This window comes from Symphalangus syndactylus, chromosome 11 (genome assembly GCF_028878055.3).
Source record: "Symphalangus syndactylus isolate Jambi chromosome 11, NHGRI_mSymSyn1-v2.1_pri, whole genome shotgun sequence".
NCBI classification, from domain to species: Eukaryota; Metazoa; Chordata; class Mammalia; order Primates; family Hylobatidae; genus Symphalangus; species Symphalangus syndactylus.
This window is the reverse complement of record NC_072433.2, coordinates 37,637,038-37,658,878: the sequence shown is the minus strand read 5'-3', so window position 1 is coordinate 37,658,878 and position 21,841 is coordinate 37,637,038. Positions and strand designations below refer to the sequence as shown.

Sequence of the window (21,841 nt, the reverse complement as noted above, 5' to 3'; positions counted from 1 at the left end):
GATTACTGAACAAATTAAGCAACCAGCTCAGTTTGCCATATCTTGCTTTCCTTTATTAGATTCCCTTAAAAAATTTTAATAACATTTCCTAAATTTTCTATTAACAGAACTCTTAATAGAAGCTTTCCTGCAACCATCCAAAACCTTAGATCTGCACTCTCCCCTTCGGCAACCTTTCACTAGACACTCTTGTTCTACACTCTACTCTCATCAGTATTCTGGGCTTCATTTCAGATCTGTCCTTCTGAGGTATGCCTCCCTCCCCTTCCTAACACTTCTTTGTTGCTAAAAATAAGTGATGTCCCTTCAGAGCAAAAACACTTGGCAAATCAGTTAGCTTTTATAGGTAGAGCTTTATACTGGTCTCTGTGAGATTGGGGAATGGATGAATCAAATAAAGAAGCTCACCACCATCTTCTTCTCTCCATGTACTCCTGCATTCCTCAAAGGAGTTTACAAAACCCATGTAAAAATAGCAATGCCACACTCATCAAAAATGCACAGCTAAAGGATGCTAACTGAGACTTTGCAGAATGCTAAACAGTAAATAAAACAGCCAGCTCAGAAGATCACCAGAAAACATTTTGAGGAAGCATTTAATTAAAGGGCCCCAGGCCTAACTCAACAAAGTAGAGCTGTTGGTGATGATGATTTAACAACCACGCTTTTCCAAGGAAAACCGGAGCATATAACATAGCCAATTTCCTTTAGATTACAATGAGTATCTTTTGGACTTCTCTTACCTAGATTATCTCTTGGTTGGGTTCTACCTGTACTCAGTTCCTTATATATCCTGTGTTGCTTTTTGATATTAACCCTGAGAGTAGCATTGATATATTACCTAAAATATCCTTTTCACCTATTAGATATTCAACTACTTTGACATACTCTATTTCCCTATAAGTGAAAATTTTCTATTAACTATGTTTAATAATCCTTACAACTGGTATATGTATAAATAAATATATTCATGTGGATGGATCCATATGTTCATGAGTATCAAGGAATGAATATATTGCATACATGTATATACTCATGCACAAATTTGTATATGTACACACCCGAAAGTGAATCTACCTGAAAACGAAATGTGGTTTGACCACTTTGCACTTCTGAAACTCATCTCTGGAGTTGCATTGTCCTAATTTCTTTGAATGAAAGGAGCGAAATTGCAGCACAAACTAAAATTGCTTAGAGGCCTAAATTTAAAGGTAACTAGCTCAATTTAGTACTCAATTAATGCTATTCTGTTTAATCTGTTGCCAATTGTGTCAACCTGCTTGTCAACTACCATCTTCTGATTTTTTTTAACCTCACCTCAAAAACCATTCTACATTCTCTTTATTTTCTTTAGTTCATACCAAGCTCCCTACCACTATTCAGTATTTCATACATATCCTTAGGGCCATGGTTCTCAAAACCAGATTTCTAGGCCTCTGGTTATTAGTCGTGGTGGTAGGTGCCTGTAGTCCCAGCTACTTGGGAGGATGAGGCAGGAGAATGGCGTGAACCCGGGAGGCGGAGCTTGTAGTGAGCCAAGATCGCGCCACTGCACTCCAGCCTGGGTGACAGAGCGAGACTCCGTCTCAAAAAAAAAAAAAAAAAAAAAAAAAAGCTTCTTTAGATGTATACATAGTTCAAAGAGTGAGTCACACAAAAATGGAGATGGGGGTGGTGAAGAATTAGAAGTATTCTCAAGTGTAGATTGATATTATCATAGAATCACAGAACAGAAAGAGTAAGTCAAAATCCCAACAATGTTATAATTGATAGGGTATCCAGCTATTAACTTACTATCTTCAGTGCTGGGAAACTGATAGCCATCCAAAAGCATGCCTTCCAATCATAACAATGCTGTCTCATACATCAAGATAATAACTGTCTTCCTGTAGTTTCTACCATTCAAATATTTATCATAAGCCTAGTAGAGTGATTAATCTATAGTAGCTAACCATTGAGCCACTGACCCCTTTGAGAATCTAATAAAAATGATGGACCCTCTTCATAGAAAATTACACATGAAAAATAATTTTTCTCACAATTTCAGAAAGCTTACAAGTTATGTGAAGCCCCTTCATCCACGGATCCCCAGGTAAAGACTCCCTCACTCCTGTTTTTTACTGAGTAGAGAAATGGAGGAGAAATAAGCCATGGTTTCCTCCTTCAAGGACCTTACTTTCTAATAGCAAACACATGTGAAACAGTTAATAGTAATAAGGCAGGATATGGTTAAGTACTAATCATACACTGAGAGACAGAAAATTCTACTTCTGACAACACAGCAAAATTCTTACAAATGGCCATTGTACACTCACATTCCATAATGGAGGTAAAGTCTCTGCTGAGTTCTCAGAAGCATCATCTGACAGCACAGCACCAGGGAACAGAAGAAGGTTCTGGTCATGGCCTGGTACATGGTACTCGACAAATTTTTAATGAATAAATAAACAACCATTTACTTATCAGTTGTTTAAAATGCTCCCTGACCTTCCTGAGAAGAAAGTTGAAAAAAACAATAAAATAACTTCACTACCTCCAAGCTTCTTTAGGAACAGCATTTCCATTCATCCCACCACTTAATCCAAAAATGTCAGTCTTTCTAAACTCAAAATAAAACTCTATGAGACACGTTTTAGATGAGTTGGGAAAGGTTAAAAGAAATGTGTCCAAAGTTACAAAAACAACACTAAAGAATAGAATCCAGAAGGTTCTCACTCCAATAGGATCTCGAGAAGGAACCACTGGTACTTCCATTTTAATGTCTTAATAATGACATCTTCTAACAGAATAATTGGACAGCTTTAAGAAAGTGGTTAATTTTCTCTGAAATCCAGATGTTACCCTGCTTTCTTTATATGGGGAGACCTTGAAGATTGGGTAAGGAAATACCATCAAATAAGGTAACAGGAAAAATGACCAGTTCATAATCTTTTTTTTTTTTTTTTTTTTTTTTTTTGAGATGGAGTCTCACTCTGTCACCCAGGCTGGAGTGCAGTGGCGTGATCTCAGCTCACTGCAAGCTCCACCTCCCGGGTTCACACCATTCTCCTGCCTCAGCCTCCCGAGTAGCTGGAACTACAGGTGCCCGCCACCACGCCCAGCTAATTTTTTTGTATTTTTAGTAGAGACGGGGTTTCACCGCGTTAGCCAGGATGGTCTCGATCTCCTGACCTCGTGATCCGCCCGCCTCGGCCTCCCAAAGTGCTGGGATTACAGGTGTGAGCCACCGCGCCCAGCCCATAATCATTTCTATTTGCTCTCAAAATTGCTCTGTAATGAAACACAAAATATTTTCTTCTAACCAGGATCGTTGTTCTTTTGTTCTTCACCTGCATATTATGTATTATAAGGATGGTTTTGTCATTTTGCTTAAGTAAAAGGATTTTAACTGAAGGCAAAATCTTGCAAGAGAGTCAAAGGAGTTAACACTCTACCGACTATAAATGAAATATATAGCTTCATTTAACTCCTTATAATGTCTTTTCCCAGATAAATCAAAGAATTAATGTAATATAAAGAGGGATCAGAATGTATGTGTTCAGGTCCCAGCTCTACCATCCAATCATTACATGGCCTCAAATCAAATCAAATCAGACTGAGGTCAGTCTGAGCCTCAGTATTGCCACCAGTAAAATAAAACTGATAGGATAATAAGACTTGCGTCATTGCCGTCCATGGTTGAATTGAGGTTTTTGTGAGATTATTCACACGAAGAGAGTCCTTTAAAACTCTGTATCAGTGTTGAGACAATACAGTTTCACCCAGAAGAGATGCTTAGTTGGTTAAGTTGGATCTACTGGTGATAGTTGGATCTACCTCCACTCGTGTAGTATCAGAGCCTTAGGGGTCAAATTGGAGTAGTGGGTATAGGAGTTAAGATCACTGCCACACATACTTCTCCTTCACCTTCTACTGTACCTCAGCCCAGCACTACTAGGATCCTAACTAGCTAAACAGCATCTGAGTTGCCCCTAATTTCATGAACATTCAAAGCTATTTTGGGGAAAGGTAAGACACATTTAATTACTTTTCCAAAGTCTGACGGCAGACTAAAAACAGCAACTGAATTCAGCAACTCCAGGGTTCCAGTTTGTTATTCAACAGCCAATTAATTGTTATTAATGTATACTACGATATAAGTATATCCTTATGACACAGTTGATAAACGAACTTGATACAAGGGGAAAACAGTCTATATTTTTTAAATTAACATTTACAGAGTCAGGAGAGTTCAGAAAAACAGCAATTCGAAAGTGTCATCCTGAACAGATGGTTGCTCTCTACATGCTATCTCTGAAGGGGATTTTTTTCAAAGTAAATAGAAACAAATGTTTTGGTGCATTGTGTACCAAAATACATATCTTACGAGAAGCATTTTCCAGGATGAGATGAGTTTCTTATTAATCACATTTTTATGACAAAGACAAAAACTGATTTTGGAGCTAGTTTAAGACATTCACTGTTACTTTATGATTAAATTACTATTAATAGATAATATGTTTAGTTACTTCTAAGAAATTTAACACATTTCATTTTAAATCTGCCCATTCTGTCTTCTTGTCCTCTCCTCCACCCCCATTTAGTTTCCAACAACCTTAAGCCAAAAAGGGAGTTTGTCTCTCTTTAAAATATTCCTTTAACATCCAATAAAATATGAATGTCTTTAAGAGAACAATACACATTGTTCTTTCATTAACTCGTTTCTTCAATAAACATATTTCAAGGATCAACATTGTGAAAGGGAAAAGTACTTATGAGCCCCAATTCTGTCACTGATAATATGACATTAAAGACATCTCATAACTATTCTTTGCCTCAGTCAGCCATTATAATATTTGACCTGCCCATCTGACAAACCCTTGTATGAATGCTCATTCATTCATTCATTCAGCAAATATTCACTGAGCCCCTACTCCGTGCTGCTAACTGGCATGGTGCTGCAGATCTGGTAGTAAACAAAACAGACATGAGCCTGACTTCATGAGTTCAGTCTATGAGAATTAACAAAGGGAACAAAAACAAAAGGTTCTATTTGAACAGGAAGAGTCAGAGAAAGACATTCTAACTTGGAGACTTGAGGATGTAGCCTCCTTTAACCCAAGCTACTGGTAAGTAGAGAAATGGTATAGATTACAAGAGAAAAACGTAATTAAATGTGCAAAAACACCTCATCACTGCTTCATATCTATGTTGGCTCAAAACATGAGCTAAAAATACAACCCAGAAGTTTCTTCCTTCCTCTAGGTGTGCTTTTCCCCCCTATAATAACTAATACTGACTTTTTTTTTGAAGGGAGGTATTATGCTATAAATGTAAAGACATGACTTTAAACAAAAATGCACAAACAAAAGCAGCACTCTAAACAACACAGGAAAATGTGACATTTTCTCTAGTCCAGTATTTCCCCAAATATGGTATGTAGACCACTGAAAGACATGAAAATCATTTTAGGTGGTACATAAAGCTTTCTTAATAGTTATGTGTTTATTTTAATGTGTATCAGAAATAAAATATACCCTGAATATAAAAAACATTATTTCACTGATATTTGGGCTTAGTATGAGGCTGAAGTAGGTAGCACTGTAATCGTTTCCTTTATGTAGCCCACACGAATTACAGGGGCAGGGCTCAGGCGTGCCTATGAATGTTTTCAGCCTTCTGCCATAATTTTAGAGCATAAGTGCTATTAGTACAAGTATACTAGCAATTGAATCTCACATCCTGTTCCATGTGTATTGCTGCAATCTTGTCTGGGATAAGCCATTTGTTACTGTAAAGAACAATAATTCCAGAAACAGACTTGGGAAAGGACTCACTGGCTCAGTTTAGGTCATGTGTCCATTAAAGCAAACACTGTGGCCAGTGGGATGAGGTTCTTAAATAGGCCAGTCCTCAGCTTTTTTGCCCCCTCTGCAATCTGGGATTGGGGGATTTAATCTATTAAGATTATTGCCGAGTGTGGTGGCTCACGCCTGTAATCCCGGCACTCTGGGAGGCTGAGGTGGGCAGATTGCCTGAGGTTAGGAGTTTGAGACCAGCCTGGCCAACATGGTGAAACCCCATCTCTACTAAAAATACAAAAATTAGCCGGGCGCAGTGGCGCATGCCTGTAATCCTAGCTACTTGGGAAGCTGAGGCAGGAGAACTGCTTGAACCCAGGAGGCAGAGGTTGCAGTGAGCCGAGATCGTGCCATTGCACTCCAGCCTGGGCAACAAGATGAAACACCATCTTAAAAAAAAAAAAAAAATATATATATATATAAAATGAAAAATACATAGGCAAATATAAAGCATTGAATAAGTTTCTTCAATATATTGGGCCCTCAGCAAAATATAAAATATAAATCTTATCAATTTTAAAATGTAGATATGGTATATTTATTTTACCTTCATTTGTGTAAAACTTAACAGAGCTCAGGAGAAATAAGACAAAGGTAAGTGAAATATTGTCTAAATATCATAAATTAAAAATATACTAGAATAGTCACAGAGGAATTAAAATCCTAGGACTAAGTGAGGTAATAACTTCTGATATTAAAAAATATAAAAGTGATTGCCAAAAGAAACAAAGAATTGAGTTTACCTTAAAGTTAAATCCTATTCAGACTGTCAAATAAATTAAATGATATATTAGCAGAAATGACCAAATTCCTATCTACACATAGTGAAGGCAGCTGAAAAAGCTCCCTGGGGACAAAGCCATTTCTGTTTGTGGCTTTTTTATGTTCTAATGCTTCCTTACACTGAATCAGTTTCTTACAAAAACATCAAACACCAAAATGCATGTCTATAGTATATACTTTAGTAGAAATATAAATGCATGTGGCTTTCTACCAAAAACCTCAAATGAATTAAGAGAGGCATTGGGGTTTTGCTTTTAGTAAAGAACTATAAGTTCCTTTTTCTTAGAATTTTTGCATCTATATTCATGAGGAGTATTCGTTTGTAATTTTCTTTTATTGTAATGTCTTTGTCTGGTTCTGGTATCAGGGTAATGCTGGCCTCATTAGAATGAAGTCAGAAGTATTTCCTTCTCTTCAATTTTCCAGAAGAGAAATGTTATTATTTCTTCCTTAAAAGTTTAGTAGAATTCTCAGTGAAGTCACCTGGGCCTGTCATTCTCTTCATGGAAAGTTTTTAACTATAAATTCAATTTCTTTAATAAATACAGGATTATTCAGGCTATCTATTTCTTCTTGAGTAAGCTTTGTTAGTTTGAGTCTTTTAGAATGTATTTGTCCATTTAATCTAAATTGTTGAATTTATTGGCATAAAGTTGTTCAAAATATTCCCTCATCCCTATTAATATCAGTGTAATCTGTAGTGGTGTAACTTCTCTCATTATTGATATTGGTAATTTGTGCCCTATATTTTTTCCTTATCATTCTGGCTAGAGATTTAGCAGTTTTACTTATCTTCTTAAAAACCAGTTTTTTGTTTCATTGATTTCCCTCTACTGTTTTGTTTAATATTTCACTGATATCTGTTCTGAAACATTCTGGTATGTTATTATTTCCTCCCTTTTTCATACTTTGAGAGTTTAACTTACTCCTCCAGTTTCTTTTCTTTCCTCCTCCTCCTTTTTTCTCCTTCCTTCTCTTTTCCTTTTTTTAAGACATAGGGTCTCACTGTATTGCCCAGGCTGGAGTGCAGTAGCTATTCACAGGCATGATCACATGGTGGCCTCAAACTACTGGGCTCAAGTGATCCTCCTTCCTGAGCCTCCTGAGTAGCTGAGACTATAGGCATGCACGACTGCACCTAGCTTCTTCCAGTTTCTTAAAATGGAAAGTTAGGTTATTAATTTGAGACCTTTCTTTAATGCTATAAATTTTCCTGTAAGTACTGCTTTATTAGCATCCCATACATTTTAGTATATGTTCACTTTCATTTAGTTCAAAATGTTCTCTACATTCTCTTTTGATTTCTTCTTTGATTATGGTGACTGGGAAGTATGCTATTTAGCTTTTTAAAATTTGGAGATCTTCCATACATCTTTCTGTTGCTTATTTCTCATTTAATACCATTGTGGTTAGAGAACATACTTTGTATGGTTTTAATTTTTAAATGTGTTTTATGGCCTAGAATATATGCTTGAAAAGAACATGTATTCTGTCCCTCGTGAGTAAGGCGTTTTATAAATGTCATTGAAGGAAGTCTAGTTGATAGTGGTTTTCAAGTCATTTATATTTTTACCAATTTTCCATTTATTTGTTTTATGAATCACTGGGAAAGCAGTGTTGATCATTCCAGCTATAATTGTGGATTTCTCCTTTAGTTTCTGTCCATTTTTGTTGTATACATTTTGAGTCTGTGTAGGTGCATAAATATTTTGAATTATTATTTCTTCTTGATGAACTCCTTCTATCATTATGAAATCACGTTCTTCATCCTTGGTGATAGTCTTTGCTGTGAAATTTACTTTCTCTGATATTAGCCACTCCAGCTTTCTTTTGATAAGTGTTAGCACGGTATATCTTTTTTCATCCTTCTACTTTTAAACTCAACTGTGTTTTTCATAGACAGCATATATTTTTGATTGTTTTTTATTCAATCTGATAATATCTGCCTTTTAATCAGAGTGTTTATCCTATGTACATTTAAGGTTAACCATTGATATGGTTAAATAAGTCTAACATCATGCTATTTATTTTCTATTTGTTCTATTATTTTATCTCTTTTTCTTTTCTTTTTTTATTATTATTATTATACTTTAAATTTTAGGGTACATGTGCACAATGTGCAGGTTTGTTACATATGTATCCATGTGCCATGTTGGTGTGCTGCACCCATTAACTCGTCATTTAGCATTAGGTATATCTCCTAATGCTGTCCCTCCCCCTCCCCCCACCCCACAACAGTCCCTGGAGTGTGATGTTCCCCTTCCTGTGTCCATGTCTTCTCATTGTTCAATTCCCACCTATGAGTGAGAACATGCGGTGTTTGGTTTTTTGTCCTTGCGATAGTTTACTGAGAATGATGGTTTCCAGTTTCATCCATGTCCCTACAAAGGACATGAAGTCATCATTTTTTATGGCTGCATAGTATTCCATGGTATATATGTGCCACATTTTCTTAATCCAGTCTATCGTTGTTGGACATTTGGGTTGGTTCCAAGTCTTTGCTATTGTGAATAGTGCTGCAATAAACACATGTGTGCATGTGTCTTTATAGCAGCATGATTTATAGTCCTTTGGGTATATACCCAGTAATGGGATGGCTGGGTCAAGAGCTTCTGCACAGCAAAAGAAACTACCATCAGAGTGAACAGGCAACCTACAGAATGGGAGAAAATTTTCACAACCTACTCATCTGACAAAGGGCTAATATCCAGAATCTACAATGAACTCAAACAAATTTACAAGAAAAAAACAAACAACCCCATCAAAAAGTGGGCAAAGGACATGAACAGACACTTCTCAAAAGAAGACATTTATGCAGCCAAAAAACACATGAAAAAATGCTCATCATCACTGGCCATCAGAGAAATGCAAATCAAAACCACAATGAGATACCATCTCACACCAGTTAGAATGGCGATCATTAAAAAGTCAGGAAACAATAGGTGCTGGAGAGGATGTGGAGAAATAGGAACACTTTTACACTGTTGGTGGGACTGTAAACTAGTTCAACCATTGTGGAAGTCAGTGTGGCGATTCCTCAGGGATCTAGAACTAGAAATACCATTTGACCCAGCCATCTCTTCTCTTTTTCAGTTACTTTTGGATTATTTTTATTATTCCACTTTATCTCCTTTGTTTATTATCTATAACTTTTGTTTTGCTATTTTAGTAGTTGCTTTAGGGTTTATAGTATACATCTTTAACCTATCACAGTATAACTTCAAGTGATACTGGTTTATATAGAAGATCCCTAAATTATATACTTCCATTTCTCCCCTCCTACTTTTTTTGTCATATATTTACTTATGCGTAAACTCCATTTTGTCATATATTTTACTTATAATATTCACTCCACAGCACATTAAATGGTTGGTGCAAAAGTAATTGCAGCTTTTACTATTAAAAGTAATGGCAAAACCTAAAAATCGAAATTCCTTTTGCACAACCTAGTATTATTTGTTGTCTTTTAAAGAGGTTTAAATAATAAGAAATGCAGTTGTCGTTTCTGGTGTTATTTCTTTCTGTAGGTACCTATTTCCACTGGTGCTATTTTACTTCTGCCTGAAAGACCTTCTTTAGGATTTCTAGTCGTACAGGTCTACTGCTGATAAATAATTCTGTCTTCTATGTGTGAAAAAGTGATTATTTTGTCTAGATTTTTGAGAGAGATTTTCTCTGGGTATACAATTCTAGGTTGATAGTATTTTTCTTTTGGTATTTTTCAGATATTGATCCAGTCTTATCATTTGTAGCATTTCCAAAGAGAAATTGGTTTTAATCCTTATCTTTTTTCTCTGTACATAATGCATCTTTATTCCATAGCTGTTTGTAAGATTTACTCTTTATCATTGGTTTTGAGCAGTTTCATTATAAGGAGACTTAGTGTAGTTTTCTTTAAATTTCTTGTGATTGGGGTTCACCATTGATACAGTTTGACTCTGTGTCCCCACCCAAATATCACCTTGAATGGTAATAATCCCCACATGTCATGGGAGGGACCTGGTGAGAAGCAATTGAATCATGGGGGTGGGTCTTTCCCATGCTGTTCTCATAATAGTAAGTTTCTTGAGATCTGATAGTTTTAGAAAGGGGACTTCCCCTGCACAAGTTCTCTCTTGCCTGCTGCCATGTAAGATGTGACTTTGCTCCTCATTTGCCTTCTGCCATGATTGTGAGGCCTCCACAGCCATGTGGAACTGTGAGTCAACTAAACCTCTTTCCTTTATAAATTAACTAGTCTCAGGTATGTCTTTATTAGCAGCATGAGAACAGACTAATGCAACAATGATCCTTGGATCTATGGATTTTTAGTTTTCATCAAAATTCAACATTTTTATTATTTCTTTATTGACCCTTATTTTTTTCCTGATTTCCCTTTGGGAACTCCAATTATACATACATTAGCTGGCTTAAAGTTGTCCCTCTCTGCTCTTTATTTTTAAGCATCTTTATCAAGATGTAATTCACATACCATGAAAGTCATTTACTTAAAGTGTACATGTTAATGGTTTTTAGCATATTCAGAAAATTATGCAACCATCACTACTACATGATTTTAGAATGTTTTCATCACTGAGAAATCCCATACTCATATTTCATTAGTTTTCCATGGATACCACAACAAATTACTGCAAACTTAGCGGCTAAAGCAATACAAATGTATTATCTTAGACTTCTAGAGCCAGGAGTCTGAAATGGTCCCACTGGGCAAATATCAAAGTGTCTGCAAGGCTGCATTCCTTTCTGGAGGCTGTAGAGAAAGACTCTTTTCCTTGCTTTTCCTAGTTTCTAGAAGGCACCCACATTTCTGGGCTGATGACCTCCCTTTCCTCCATCTGCAAAGCCAGCAACATTGTATCTCATTATTAACATTTCTCTCTCTGACAAAACCTGGGAGAGGTTCTCCAGTTTTAACGATTCATGTGATTAAATATTCAAGTGGATAATTCAAGATAATCTTTTCATCTCAAGGCCTGTACACCTGATCATGTCTGTAAAGTTCTTTTTGTCATGTAAGGTAACATATTCACAGGTTCTAGAATCAAAATGTCGACATCTTTGGGGACTACTGTTCTGCCTACCATACCCACTAGCAGAAATTCCCTCATCCTCCCCGTTTCCCACTCTAGGCAACCACTAATCTACTTTGTTTTTATAGATTTGCCTATTCTGGACATTTTATATAAATGGAATTATATAATACCTAGTCTTTTGTGCCTGGCTTCTTTCACTTAGCATAATGTTTTCAAGGTTTATCTATGTTATAGTATGTATCAGCACTTCATTTCTTTCGGATAATATTTCATTGTATGGATATGCCACATTTTATTCATGAATTCATCAACTGATGGACATTTGGGTTGTTTCTACTTTTTGGCTTATGAATAATGCTGCTAAGAAGATTAAGTTTTTATGTGGACATATATTTTCATTTTTATTGGGTATACAATTAGAAGTGGAATTGTTGTACCGTAAGGTATATTTAATTTTTTGAGGAACTATCAAACTGTTTTCCAGTTTGCTGGTAGGCAGTATCATTTTACATTCCTAGCAGCAACTGATGAGGGTTCCAGTTTCTCCACAACCTCAATAGAATTGTCTGTCCTTTTTATTATAGCCATTCCAGTAAGTGTAAATTGGTATTTCACTGTGGTCTTGGTTTGCATTTCCTTACTAAGAATGTTGAGAGTCTTTATATGTCATTACTAGCTATATGTATATCTTCTTTGGGGAAATGTCTATTCAGACCCTTTGTCCATTTTTAAATTGAGCTATTTTTCTTTCTATTATTGAGTTATAAGAGTTATTTATATATTCTGGATACAAGTCCCTTAACAGGCATATAATTTACAAATATTTTCTCCCAATAGGAACACTTTTACACTGTTGGTGGGAGTGTAAATTAGTTCAACCATTGTGGAAGACAGTGTGGAGATTCCTCAAGGATCTAGAACTAGAAATACCATTTGACCCAGCAATCCCATTACTGGGTATATACCCAAAGGATTATAAATCATGCTACTATGAAGACACATGCACACATATGTTTATTGCGGCACTATTCACAATAGCAAAGACTTGGAACCAACCGAAATGTCCATCAATGATAGACTGGATTAAGAAAATGTGGCACATATACACCATGGAATACTATGCAGCCATAAAAAAACATGAGCTCATGTCCTTTGCGGGGACATGGATGAAGCTGGAAACCATCATTCTGAGCAAACTATCACAAGGACAGAAAACCAAACACCACATGTTCTCACTCATAGGTGGGAATTGAATGAGTACCCTTGGACACATGGCAGGGAACATCACACACTGGGGCCTGTCAGGGGGTGGGGGGCTGGGGGAGGGCTAGCATTAGGAGAAATACCCAATGTAAATGATGAGTTGATGGGTGCAGTAAACCAACATGGTTTACATGTATACCTAAGTAACAAACCTGCACGTTGTGCACATGTACCCTAGAACTTAAAGTATAATAAAAAAAATTTCTCCCATCTGTGGTTTGTCTTTTTACTTTCTTGATGGTGTCCTTTAAAGCATGAAGAATTTAACTTTGATGAAGTCCAACTTACCTATTTTTCTTTTGTCACTTGTACTTATTGTGTTGTATCTAAGAAACCAATTGCCCCAATAACAGGAAGATTTATTCCTATGGTTTCTTATGAGATTTTTTTTTTTAGTTTTAGCTCTTAAATTTAGGTCTATGATCAATTTTGAGATATAATAATGTCAGCATTTGGTGTGAAGTAGAGGTTCAATTGATTCCTTAAAATGTAGGAATCTAGACTATTTTTTTCTCTGCCTGATTGTCTTGATATCCTTGTCAAAAATCAATTGACCATAAAAGTAAGGATTTCTTTCTGGACTCTTAATTCCATGCCATTGATCTACATATGTCTCTAAATAGCTTTCCTTGTGCTAGTATTACACTGGCTTCATTACTTTAGCTTCATAGTACATTTTAAAATCAGGAAGTATGAGTCCTAAACTTTGTTCTTCTTTTTCAGTATTGTTTTGTCCATTCTGAGTCCCTTACAGTTTCACATGAATTTTAGGGTCAGCCTGATATTTTTTTAAAGCCAGCTGAGATTTGATAGAAATTCCACTGAATCTGTAGATCAATATGCGAAGTATTGCTTTCTTAACATTATTAGTTAAGTCTTCTAACCCATTAACACGAGATGTCTTTCCAATTATTTGGATCCCCTTTAATTTATGTCAACAATATTTTGTAGTTTTTTTGTTTGTTTGTTTTTGAGACAGGGTCTTCTCTGTTACCCAGGCTGGAGTGCAATGACATGATCAGGAGTCACTTAGCCTTGACCTCTCTTGCTCACGTAGTCCTCCTACCTCAACCTTCCCAAGTAGCTGGGACTACAGGCATGTGCTACCACTCCTGGCTAATTTTTTAATTTTTTTGTAGAGACAGGGTCTCAACATGTTGCTCAGGCTGGTCTCAACTCTTAGGCTCAAGCAATCCTCCCACCTCAGCCTCCCAAAGTGCTGGGATTAAGGCGTGAGCTACTGCAGCTGGCCAAATTTTATAGTTTTGAATGTATTTGTCTTGCATTTCTTTTTCTAACTACTTTTTTAAATTGATGAAAATTATATAAATTTATGGCATACAACATGATGTTTTAAAACACATATATATCGTGGAATGGCGAAATCAAGCTAATTAACATGCATTACCTCACATACTTCCCATTTTTAGTGTGATGAGCACACTTAAAAATCTACTGTCTTAGCCATTCTCACGTATACAATACATTGTTACCAACTATAGTCATCATGTTGGACACTAGCTCTCTTATATAAAAAGGATACACTAAGACCGAGTGAGATTTATCCCAGGAATACAAAGTTGGTTTAATATCTAAAAATCAATGTAATACGCTATCTTAATAGAAAAAAGAACAAAAACCACGATTATTTCAACTGATGCAGAAAAAGAACTGTTGGATTTTGTGAAATGCCTTTTCTGCATCATTTGACCAAATCCCACTTGATCATTGTGTATCCCTTTTATACAAGGCTGGATTTGGTTTTCTAATATTTTGTTCAAAAATTTGCATCTATATTCATGAGGAATATGGGCTTGAAGTTTTCTTAGATGTCACTGTCTGATTTTGGTTTTCTGATGACATAGATTAAGTTGGGAATGTTTCTTCCTGTTCTACACTTTGAGAGTTTGAGAAAGATTAAAATTGATTTTTCCCAATTTTTTATTGTGGTAAAATACATATAAAATTTATTATCTTAACAATTTTTTTTTTTTTTGAGATGGACTCTCGTTCTGTCGCTCAGGCTGGAGCGCAGTGACGCAATCTCGACTCACTGCAAGCTCCGCCTCCCAGATTCACGCCATTCTCCTGCCTCAGCGTCTCCAGTAGCTAGGACTACAGGCGCCTGCTACCACGCCTGGCTAATTTTTTTTTGTATTTTTAGTAGAGACGGGGTTTCGCCATGCTAGCCAGGATGGTCTTGATCTCCTGACCTTGTGATCCACCCGCCTTGGCCTCCCAAAGTGCTGGGATTACAGGTGTGAGCCACCACGCCCGGCCAACAATTTTTAAGTGTATAGTTCAGTGTATTAAATGCATTCATAATGTTGAGCAATCATCATCACCATCAGATCATCTCTTTTCATCTTGTAAAACTGAAACTCTATATCCATTAAACAATAACTGCCCACTGCCCATTCCCCCTCTCTCCCTGGCTCCTGGCAACCACCATTCTCCTCTCTGTCCCTATGATTTTGCTCTGTGATTCTGACTACTCTATTTACCTCATATAGTGTAATCAGAGAATTTGTCTTTTTGTGACTAGCTTATTTAATTTACCATAATGTCCTCAAGGTTCATCCATATTGTAGCATATGTAAGAATTTCATTCCTGTTAAAGGTTAAATAATATTCCATTCAATGTATATACCACATTGTGCTTATCCATTCATCCATCAATGGATACTTGAGTTGCCTCCACATTTTAGCTATTGTGAACAATGCTACTATGATCATGGGTGTATAAACATCTCTTTAAGACCCTTTCCATTCTTTTAGGTCTATGTTGAGAAACTGAATTGCTGGATCATATGTTAATCCTATTTTTAATTGTTTATGAAACTGTCATACTGTTTTCCACAGTAGCTGTACCATTTTACATTCCCATCAAGAGTATATAAGGTTCCAATTATTTCCCAACCTCAGCAATACTTGTTATTTTGTTTTTCTTTTAATAGTAGCCATCTTTATGAATGTGAGGTGGTATTTCACTGCAGTTCTTATTTGCATATCCCCAGTGAGTAGTGATGTCGAGCATCTTTTCATGTGTTTATTGGCCATTTGTATATCTTCTTTGAAGAAATGCCTATTTAAGTCTTTTGTCCATTTTTAATCAGGTTGCCTTCTTGTTGAGTTTTAGGAGTTCTCTACATATTCTGGATATTAATGCCTTATGAGATAAATGATTTGCAAATATTTTCTCCCATTTTATGGGTTGCCTTTTTACTCTGTTGATATTGTCTTTTGATGAACAATTTTTTTAAAAAAAACTTTTTTAAAAAATTAAGAGATTCTATTTGTCTATTTTTTGTTTTGTAGCCTGAGCCTTTGGTGTCATATCCAAGAAAACATAGCTACATCAAACATCATGAAGGTTTGCCCTGTTTTCTTGTAAGAGTTTTACAGTTTTAGATCTTAAATTTAGGCCTTTGATTCATTTTGAGTTAATTTTTGTATGGTGTTAGATAAAGGTCCAACTTCATTCTTTTGCATGTAAATATCCAGTTTTCCCAGCACCATTTGCTGAAAAGAGTTTTTTTCCCTATTAAATAGTCTTGGCATTCTTGTCAAAATCATTCGACCATATATGTGAGGGCTTATTCTTGGGTTCCCTTTTTTCTATATGGCTGTCCTGATACCAGTACCACACTGTTTTGGTCACTGTAGCTTTGGCATAAGTTTTGAAATCAGGAAGTGTGAGTTCTCCAGCTTTGTTCTTTTTAAGATTGTTTTGGCTAATCAGGGTTCCTTGAGATTCCATATGAATTTTAGGATGAGTTTTTCTACCTCTGTAAAAATTGTCATTAGGATTTTGATAGGGATTCCATCAAATCTGTAGATCTTTTAAGTAGCATTGACAACTTAACAATATTAAATCTGGAACTGATTCTCTGAATGTTTGGAGGAATTCACCAGTGAAGCCTTTTGGGTCTGAGTTTCTCTCTGTGGAAAATTTTGCATTACTAATTCAATCTCTTTATTTGTTATAAGTCTATTCAGATCTTTTATTTCTTGAGTCAGTTTCAGTTGTTCATTCATTTCATCTAAGCTAATTTTTGGCATTCAATTATTCATTTATAATCTTTTTATTTTGCTAAGGTTAGTTTTACAGTTTTACTAACGTTAAGTTGTAGTAATGTTATGACATTTAATGTTTTAATTATGTAATGTCATGACATTTAATGACAATTAATGTTTTACTAATATTAAGGTTAGTAGTAATGTTTCCTCTTTCATTTTAGGTTTAGTAATTTAAATTTTCTCTTTTATTTCCCCCTGGTCAGAAAAGCTAAAAGTTTATCTATTTTATTGTTTTGAAGAACCAATTTTTGGTTTCATTAATTTTCTCTACTGTTTTTCCATTCTGTATTTCACTTATTTCCTCTCTAATCTTATTATTTCCATCATCTGCTTACTTTGGGCTTAATTTGCTCTTCACTTTAAGTTTTCTATGATGAAGATTAGAATATGGACTATTTTTTTATTTAATATAGGCATTTACAGCTATATATAATATTAATATAGGTATTTATAGCCACTGCTTTAGCTGAATTCTACTGGTTTGGGCATGTTGTATTTATATTTTCACTTATTTCATTGTATTTTCTAATTTCTCCTGTCATTTCTTACTCCATTCATTGATTATTTAGGAGTGTGTTGTTTTTTATATATTTGTGAATTTCCCAAATTTCCTTCTGTTATTAGTTTTTAATTTAATCTCATTGTGGTAAGAGATACACTTTGTTGATTTCAATCCTTTTAAATTTATTGAGGCTTATTTTGTGCCCTAGCATTGTCTAGCCTGGAGAGTATTTCATGTCAGCTTGACAAGAATGTATATTCCACTGTTGTCAGGTGGAGAGTTCTATATATGTCTGTTAGGCCTAGTTGACTTATATATTGTTCAAGTTTTCTATTTCCTTTTTAATCTTCCATATAGTTATGCTATCCATGATTGAAAGTGGGATAGAGAAGTCTATTATTATTGAATTATTTTTCCCTTCAATTCTGTCAGTTTTTGCTTCATATATCTTGAGACTGTTATGTGCATATATGTTTACAATTATTATATGTCCAACTGTTATATCTTCCTTTTATCATTATAAAATGTCCCTCTTTGTCTTATTAACAATTTGTGTCTCAAAACCTGTTTTGTCTGATATTAGTATAGCTCCTTTACCTCTTTTGGTTACTGTTTGCATGGTTCTTTTTTCCTCATCCTTCTAGTTTCAACAGATTTGTATCTCTGAATCTAAAGTGTGCTCTTGTAGACAGCATATAGTTGAATTATTTTTTAATACATTCTGCAAATCTCTGCCTTTTACTTTGCATATTTAATCCATTTACATTTAATGTAATTACTGATATAATTTATGTCTGCCTAATTTAAAATTTTCTTTTTTCTCTGTGTATTCATTCTGGATAGTTTGTATTTCTATGCCATCAGGGTCATTAATCTTTTTTTCTTTAATATCTAATGTGCTATTGACCCCATCTAGTTTATTTTTTACCTCAGACATTACAGTTTTTATCTCTAGATGTTTAATTTGGGCCTCTTTTAAAAAATATATTTGAAGTCTCTACTTACAGATGTAATGCAGTTATAATAACTTTTAATATCTTTGTCTTCTAATTCCAACATCTGCATCAGTTTTTAGATGGATGGATTACCTTTCTTAATGTGGGTCAGATTTTCTTGGTTTTCTGCATGCCCAGAAATATTTATTTGGATCCAGTCATTATGAATGTTGCCTTTTTGGCTGCTGGATATTTTCATATTTTTAAAAAATATTCTTGGGTTTTGTTTCAGGACATAGTTAAATTCCTTGGAAATAATTTGATCATTTTGAATCTTGCTTGTGAGGCAAGACCAATGTATAATAATATTTAGTCTGAAACTAATTATTCCCCACTACTGTAGCAAGACCCTTTTGAGCACTCTCTCCAATACTTTATAAATTAGGAGATGTTCTGGTCTGGCTGACAGAAATAGGCACTATTATTAGACCTGTGTAAGTGCTGTCACTGTTCCCCCTAACTCTCTTTGATGGTTATTTCCCCAATCTTTAACAGTTTCCTCATATGCATGTGCCAATTATTAATTGGAATACTCAAAAGATTCTCTGAAGATCTTTAGAGTTCTGTGTGCAGCTTTCTCCTCTCCAGTACCCTGTCCTAAGAACTCTAGCTTCCTTGGTCTCTCCAGACTCCCAGCTCTATCTCCTCAACCCATGGAGTCTGCTAAGCTTTACCTGGCTTCCTCCTTCCTGCACCACAACCTAAAAAAATCCCTCAAGGCAGTAGCTGTGGTAATCGTGAGGTCACCTCATTTGTTTCCTAACTGTCAGGAATCACTGTTATTCATCACCTGGTGTCCAGGATCTTGAAAATCATTATTTCATGTATCTTTTCTGCTCTTTCTTATAGTTGTTTCAGATGGGATGGTGGATAAACAGGCAGTAACTGTTATTCCATCTTGACAAGAAACAGAAGTCTTTCCCCGGGTTTCTTGATAGCTCCCATGGGCTCCAAATGGCTGAGAATTTTTCTAAACCACGGGGGGTACCTTATGACACACTTGATGTAATGTAAAAGGAAGTCTACAAAATACTCTTCCAAGTACTCCTTCCAAAAATGTTTAATCTGAATCTGAGGACTATTGCATCCAAGTCAGGGTAGGCCTCACATAAGCCACCATCCTACAACAAAGAGCAGTTGTAGTGGCTCCTCCTGTCTCCAGAGTTCCTTTCTCTTTATATCTATATATACATGACTATATGTTACACCTATAATGGCACACATAGGCACATTGATGAAGTCAATATTTAAGCATGAATCCAGATCCAAGAGGAAGAAGATACTTTCCTCCATTGTCCTAAAATATAGGCCACTGATGGAGATATCATTGATTCATGCATTTCTAAGTCACTATGTTATCTTTACCTTAGAGACAGCAGGGCCCAAATTATGAGGTAAAATCTGAACTTTTAAAATTCTGATGTACTTCTATGAACTAGTAGCCAGAGTGCATCTAGCTGGGCATTATAACCTCTATAAAGTTTCTCCAATCCAGTAAGCAGAAAAATACAAACAAAATAATATTCTAAAATGTAGCAATATTATGATATTCAGAAATTCCTCATGGAAAAGTAGTTTTCCCATGATCTGTCAAAATCAAGTTTGCCTGGGGATGGAGTGGCCCTGATAAGGAAGGATCAAGCTCCAAAGACTAGGTTTCTCAAAATGTGGTTTTCCCAAGGTATCTCAAAATTATTTGGAGGTACATTTTCAAATGCAGATTTCTAAGGCCCACTTCAGAGTTACTGAATCACAATGTCTAAGGATGGAGCCCAGGAACTTGCATTTTTAATAAGCACATTTGGGGATTTTTTTTTTTTTTTTTTGAGACGGAGTCTCGCTCTGTCGCCCAGGCTGGAGTGCAGTGGCGCAATCTGGGCTCACTGCAAGCTCCGCCTCCCGGGCTCACGCCATTCTCCTGACTCAGCCTCTCCGAGTAGCTGGGACTACAGGCGCCCGCCACCACGCCCGGCTAATTTTTTGTATTTTTTAGTAGAGACGGGGTTTCACCGTGGTCTCGATCTCCTGACCTCGTGATCCACCCGCCTCGGCCTCCCAAAGTGCTGGGATTACAAGCGTGAGCCACTGCGCCCGGCCGGGGATTTTTATGAACATTAAGGTTTGAGAATGACTATAGGCAATCCCATTGGGACTAGGCAAGATAGCAGGTTCATATGATAGGCACCAAAAATCCAAATGTGTAGGCATCCAAAATCCAAATACGTGGGATTCATGCTATAGATGTCTGTTGGGCCTTAATCATGGTGTGAAGGGAGTCTGACAGTAAGCAAAGGATTATTGTAGGCTATTATAGAGGTGAGAGGAAGGCACCATGATGTCAACAGGCAGATATCCAAAAGTGAAGAGATGTGTAGGGAGTCAGGCATCAACAACAAAGTTCCAAACAGACAGATGATGGGCATTAGAGATATAGCAGCTTGTAATAAGAATCTAGTCATGCAGGCTTTGGTTTAGGGATTGGCTTCTAATTTCAATGAGGTTGAAGGAATCAAGGTAGAACCGCAATCTCAAAGCAGGGTCAAAGGCAGATACACAGAACCTAAAAGAGGCTTATTACTAGAACTAGTCACAAGCACCAAGGCAATCGCCTACTCCGTAGGGCCAGGGTAAGCTCAAAAAAGGACCAGCACAGAGACTGATTTGATGCTCAACCACCCAGAAGCATTTGGATTTTCTTGCTTATGGCCTGGATTAGTCCAGGACCTGTGCCAAGGGTTAGCCTGCCCTAGGGAGCTAAGTGGCCCAGCTGAAAAGCCTAGAAAAGACCTGCCTGGCTCAACTTCCCATGCCCTACCTGAATTCTGTTTAAGACGTAAGCCTCAGGATGTTGTCACAGGAGTGATGGTAGTTTTTCTAAGTAGTTACAATCATAGCAGTTAGATGTAAAAGAAGCTGATTCCTAAACAGAGTAGCTCCCTAAGGGAGGAAGGAGGCAGCTGGAGCTGGATTCTGGAGCCAACAGCAAGTTATCTTCACCCCTAAGAAATTCTGAAATGTCTCAGCTTAGTCCTCTAGGCCAGGGAACCCAGATGTTCTCTGTGCAATTCTGATTTTCTTTAAAATAGCAGATTACTTTTGTAGAAAAAAAAAAAAAGTCTTTTTCGACTGGGCGCAGTGACTCACACCTGTAATCCTAGTATTTGGGAGGCCAAGATGGATGGATTGTTTGAGCTCAGGAGTTCTACAGCAGCCTAAGCAATATGGTGAAACCCTGTCTCTACAAAAAAGTACAAAAATTAGTCTGGCATGGTGGCTTGCACCTGTGACCCCAGCTACTTTGTGGGGCTGAGGCAGGAGGATCACTTGAGCCCAGAAGTTGGAGTT

General features: G+C 36.4%; 2 long non-coding RNA genes across 4 annotated transcripts in view; one reads left to right on the top strand and one right to left on the bottom strand.

The window, feature by feature from the left end:
• The window catches only part of LOC134731713 (uncharacterized), a 92,518-nt gene that overhangs the window by 62,131 nt on the left and 8,546 nt on the right, over positions 1–21,841 (bottom strand). The window lies entirely within an intron of this gene.
• Positions 1–21,841, top strand: part of LOC134731711 (uncharacterized) — a 76,077-nt gene that overhangs the window by 50,596 nt on the left and 3,640 nt on the right. The gene's annotated exons all lie outside the window — the stretch shown is intronic.